Below are 5,802 nucleotides of genomic sequence, written 5' to 3'. Positions count from 1 at the left end.
TACCTGAGGGGGAGAGAAGGAACCCAGGGGGGAAAGAGATGGATCCTGGTGGGGGGGGAGAGAAGGATCCTGGGGGAACAACAGTTCAAAACTTTTTTGACTCTGCTTGTTGGAAAAAGAATTCTGTAACTACTTTACAGGGGTTTTTTTGCTTTTCTAAGGCAGCTTATGTGCTAATCTGATATGTGTTATAGAGGCTTAGAGATGTACAACATGGAAACAGACCCTTCGGTCCAACCCGTCCATGCCGACCAGATATCCCAACCCAATCTAGCCCCACCTGCCAGCACTTGGTCCAAATCCCACCAAACCCTTCCTATTCATATACCCATCCAGATGCCTTTTAAATGTTGCAATTGTATCAGCCTCCTCTGGCAGCTCATTGCATACATGTGCCACCCTCTGCATGAAAAAGTTGCCCCTTAGTTTATTTTATATCCTTCCCCTCTCACCCTAAACCTATGCCCTCTAGTTCTGTATTCCCCCACCCCAGGGAAAAGATTTTATGTATTTATCCTATCCATGCCCCTCATGATTTTATAAACCTCTATAAGGTCACCCCTCAGCCTCTGACAGTCCGGGGAAAACAGCCCCAGCCTATTCAGTCTCTCCCTACTGCTCAATTTCTCCAACTCTGGTGACATTCTCGTAAATCTTTTCTGAACCCTTTCAAGTTTCACAACATTTCTCCGATAGGAAGGAGACCGGAATTACATGCAATATTCCAAAAGTGAACTAACCAAAGTCCTGTACAGGCGCAACATGATCTCCCAACACTCAATACTCTGACCAATAAAGGAAAGCACACCAAGTGCCCTCTTCACTATCCTATCTACCTGCAACTCTATTTTTAAGGAGCTATGAGGTCTTTGTTCAGCAACACTCCCTAGGATCTTACCATTAAGTGTATAAGTCCTGCTCTGATTTGCTTTTCCAAAATGCAGCACCTTGCATTTATCTAAATTAAATTCCATCTGCCACTCAGTCCACTGCCCCATCTGATCAAGGTCCCGTTATAATCTGAGGTAACTTCCTTCGCTGTCCACTAAATCACCCTCAATCCCATGCCTCCATATTTTATGCAATAGCCTACCGTGGGGAACCTTATCAAATGCTTTACTGTAATCCAGATCAACCACTTTACCCTCATCCACCTGTTTGGGCACCTTCTCAAAGAACTCAGTAAGCAATGTGAGGCACGACCTACCCTTCACAAAATATCCACTATCACTTCGTTTTCTTTCGGCCAGTCAATTCTGTATCCTATATCTTCTAACGTTCTGAATGAGCTTACCTTATCGAGTGCCTTACTGAAATCCATATCCACCAAACCTACTGTTCAACCTGTCTCATCACATCCTCAAAGAACTCTAAGGCTTGTGAAGCATAACCTGCCCCTCACAAAGTCGTGCTGACTATCTTTAATCAAGCTGTTTTTCCAAATAGTCATAAATCCTATCTCATAGAATCCTTTCCAGTACCTTGCTTACCGCAGACATAAAGGTTTCACCATCAAAGTTTTATCTGCACATCCACATATCATGGAACGGCATCAACTGTATCCATTGCTGCCGATGTGGAGACATCTCTGGGACACCCGCACCAACCAACCCCATCGCCCCATGGCCGAACACTTCAATTTCCCCCTCCCACTTCACCAAGGACATGCAGATCCTGGGCCTCCTCCATCACCACACCTTAACCACCCAACACAAAAAGTTAAATCACCTCATCTTCCACCTTGGAACCCTCCAACCATACGGCCTTCACTAGTTTCCTCATTTCCCTCTCCCCACCTTATCTCAGTTCCAACCTTCCAACTCTGCACCGCCCTCATGTCCTGTCCATCTTCTTTCCACCTATCCGCTCCACCCTTCTCTCCCACATATCACCTTCACACACACCATCATCTACCTATCGCACTCTCAGCTACCTCTCCCCGCCCCCCCAGCCCCAGCCCCAGCCCCACTCACTCCCATTTATCTCTCTACCTCCTCAGCTCACAAGCCTCATTCCTGATGGGCCTTGCCCAAAACGTCGATTCTCCTACTCCCCAGATGTTGCCTGACCTGCTGTGCTTTTCCAGCACCATATTCTCAACTCTTACCACAGACGTAAGCCTGACTGGTATGTAATTCCCAGGGATTACCCTATTCCCTTTCTTGAACAGAGGAACAACATTTGCCTCCCTCTAATCAGCCAGTACTACTCCCGTGGAGAGTGAGGATGCAAACATCATCGCCAGAGGCACAGCAATCTGATTCCTTGCTTCCCATAGTAATCTTGAATATATCTTGTCTGGCCCTCTCTCTAGTGAGTACTGAAGCAAAAACCTCATTTAGGGCCTCCCCTCCCTCTTCAGACTGAAGCACAAGTTCCCTCCACTATATGTGATCAGCCCTACCCTTTCTCTGACCATTCTCTTGTTCCTCACATGTGTGTGGAACTTTGGGTTTTCCCTAATCCTTCCCACCAAGACTTTTTCATGTCCCCTCCTAGCTCTCCTCAATCCATTTTTGAGTTCTTTCCTAGCCACCCCGTAATCCTGTAAAGCTGTGCCAGATCCTTGCTTCCTCAACCTTATGTAAGCTTCTTTCTTCCTCTTGACGAGAAGCTCCTCTTCTCTTGTCATCCAAGGCTCCTTCACCTTGCCATTCCTTATCGTTCTCAGTGGGACAAGTTATCCAACACTCGCAGCAGCTCTTGGAAAGGTGCAGATGTAATAGAGTTGTTGTTATGGGTGACTTCAACTTACTCAATATTGATTGGCACCTCCTTAGTTACAGGTGGTCTGGGTGGAGCTGATTTTGTCAAGTGTATCCAGGAGGCAATCCTGACTCAATATGTAGTTAGGCCAACTAGGAGGAGGCCATTTGGATTTGGTGCTAGGTAACAAGCCAGGCTAGGTGTCAGATCACAGAACAGATTGATTAGAAAACATCTTAAATTCATTGCTAATCCAACTTGCTTCATTGCTTCAAAGTTTGCAAATATGGAATAGCCTTTTCAATTTTAAAGTATTCATATTAAAACTGCATCTGTAGAAAAGTTTCTTTTCATTAATCACCTTGAGCTGTGCAATATTGCGTTAGCTGTGGATGTTGTTTTATTTGACACTTCCTTTCAAAAACAAAGTTTAATTTAGTTATGCCAGCACTGTTCCAAGTACACATGAAGTCCAGGGAGGGGAATGTATGAATAATCTTTTAATGCATTTCTAGTACAAAATAACTTGGCTTCTTACAGTGTACATTATTGTGTGCTGCCTTATGCTCTCAAATCAGACCAGTATGTCCTGTCTGAACTGTTCAACCTCACCACAGTGCACCTTAATTTCCCTTCTCTTCTATCTCACCTGAAATGCCAGTAAATATAATGTTTTTCATACAGGATTAAAAAAAGACTTATAGCCCTGAATTTCATTTGCCTAGTTTTGAAAGGAGAAAACTTAACCAAAGCACAATTTTCGTTTGATGTGTCCGGTTGTTTGCTGAATGTGATTTTTATCCGTTCAATCCATTACCTCAGACTCCTCCATAAGAAGCAGTATGTTAAATGTTGGCTGTGGCCTGCAGGGAGCACTGTTCTCTCTGATTCAGAAATTAGTTCAAGTCTGACTCGAGATTTAAGCATATAACCTAGGCAGACACTCGAGTCCAGTATTGTCCTGTCCTTGGATGAAATGTGACACTGAACCCCTCAAACAAAAAAATCTGTAATTATCTCATGGGAGTTGCTGGGCTATTGGCTGCTGCTTTTCCTGCGTTACATTTCAGAAATACTTGGTCATAAAATCCTGGAGCTTTTTCAGTTATGAAAGGGGCTATTAATACAATTTTTAAAAAGAAGTATGACATCACTGACATTTACAGTAAATTTTTATTCAGTTATTAATGACATTTTTGTTTCGTAAGTATATTTTAGCCTGAGTAAATGAATGCAGTTGACAGGTAATGATAAACATTTCAGGAATTAATTCATCATTTGCAATGATACATTCCCTTAACAAATAACAATCTCTCATATAGTTCAATCGTGGCAAATGAGATAAGTAATAAACCTGATTGATAGGAGAGCGATCAGGAAATTAATGTTACAAGTAAAGATAGAATATAAGAGTCAAAGATGGATTTTAAAAGTTTATATAGGTATTTACATAAAGAGGAGATGAGTTTGAAGTGGTTTTCATAGCAGCAGGGACAGAAAAATTCAATAAGAACCTTTTTTGTAAAAGGTGATTAACAAGCTGTGGGTGTCACTGGCTAGGCAAGGAGTTAATGGCAGTCCCCAGGTTGCAAAGGGGGTCGGTTCACAAATCGATGTGTCTGACTTGCATACGCAATAAAGAACAATGTAAAGGAGAAGTTATTAAGTACAGGAAATATTCGTACGTCGAATCTTTAAAATTATGTCTCTATGTAGGATTGCATTCATAAGTTTGAGCATTTGTAAGTTGAACGTTCATAAATCAGGAACCCCCTCTAAATGAATATTTGTAACTAACATCAGAGTAGAAAACTCTGTCCCAGCATCAAATCAAAAGAAGTTCAACATTTCCGAATGTTTGTGGAAAATTCTTAAAATTTACTGCAACAGGAAGACTTCCTGAACTAATCACATTTCTCCTCGTCAATGAGATAGACAATAGGTGCAGGAGTAGGCCATTCTGCCCTTCGAGCCAGCACCACCATTCATTATGATCATGGCTGATCATCCTCAATCAGTATCCTGTTCCTGCCTTATCCCCATAACCCTTGATTCCACTATCCTTAAGAGCTCTATCCATCTCTTTCTTGAAAGTATCCAGAGACTTGGCCTCCACAGTCTTCTGGGCCAGAGCATTCCACACACTCACCACTCTCTGGGTGAAGAAGTTTCTCCTCAACTCTGTTCTAAATGGCCTACCCCTGATTTTTAAACTGTGTCCTCTGGTTTGGGACTCACTCAATAGCGGAAACATGCTTCCTGCCACCAGAGTGTCCAATCCTTTAATATTTAATAATTACTGAAGTTTAGTCAGGTCCACCAAATAGAGTAAATACAAAATGCAACCAGCATGAATAAATGCTAAAGACTGGTAAATGAAATGTGTGTCTTGTGTTCACTCTGTTTAATCTCTTGCAGTACCTTGCTAATGAATGCAGGAGCTGTGCTGAACTTCAAACTGTGAGTATGCAAATCTCTATGGAGGTGGAATCACGCTATAAAATGTGTACGTGTCCTGTTTAGAGATGAGGTTGGAGGTCGTCTGTGCAGGAGAGTACATCTACCAGAGACATTGTGGGCACAGGGAGCATTCATGGCACAGTACAGTGGGCTGGTCATTAGCCCAAGAGTTCTTCCACCACCTCCCAAAGGGAGACAAATAGTGTGTTTGCAGCGATACCGTATAAAAAAGTTAGGACGTTTTTCTCCCTTTACCACTGGCTGGCACATTCCCCTCCCCCCACTTTCACCATCCCACTGGCCCCTTCCAAATCACTCTCACACTAGGTGGTTCCCAACCCCCCCACCCACTCCCACCACTCACTCCACCCTGCCCCTCCTTTGCCATCGCACCCGGCCTATATCCTAGCGCTCACTAATTTCCATTCACCTATCATCTCTGTGCTCACTGATCTAAGTTGGCTCCCAATCTGGCTACCTCTTTATGTCTGTACCCCAACTTCCTCCTTTGAGGTCCCTCTCTGCTCAAACTTTGGGTTCCACATCCATTGGGCCGCACAGTGGTTAGCACTGCTGCCTCACAGCACCAGGGACCCGGGTTCAATTCCTGCCTCAGGCAACTGTTTATGTGGAGTT

General features: G+C 43.5%; 1 long non-coding RNA gene across 1 annotated transcript in view; it reads left to right on the top strand.

Moving 5' to 3' along the window:
* Window positions 1-5,802, top strand: part of LOC122565138 — an 11,240-nt gene that overhangs the window by 1,934 nt on the left and 3,504 nt on the right. Inside the window, exon 2 of the long non-coding RNA XR_006316099.1 lies at window positions 5,125-5,166. This is a non-coding gene — a long non-coding RNA (uncharacterized LOC122565138). The remainder of the gene's footprint in view (window positions 1-5,124; window positions 5,167-5,802) is intronic.

The sequence above is a fragment of the Chiloscyllium plagiosum genome, chromosome 31, assembly GCF_004010195.1.
Source record: "Chiloscyllium plagiosum isolate BGI_BamShark_2017 chromosome 31, ASM401019v2, whole genome shotgun sequence".
NCBI classification, from domain to species: Eukaryota; Metazoa; Chordata; class Chondrichthyes; order Orectolobiformes; family Hemiscylliidae; genus Chiloscyllium; species Chiloscyllium plagiosum.
This window is presented reverse-complemented; position numbering and strand designations above follow the sequence as displayed.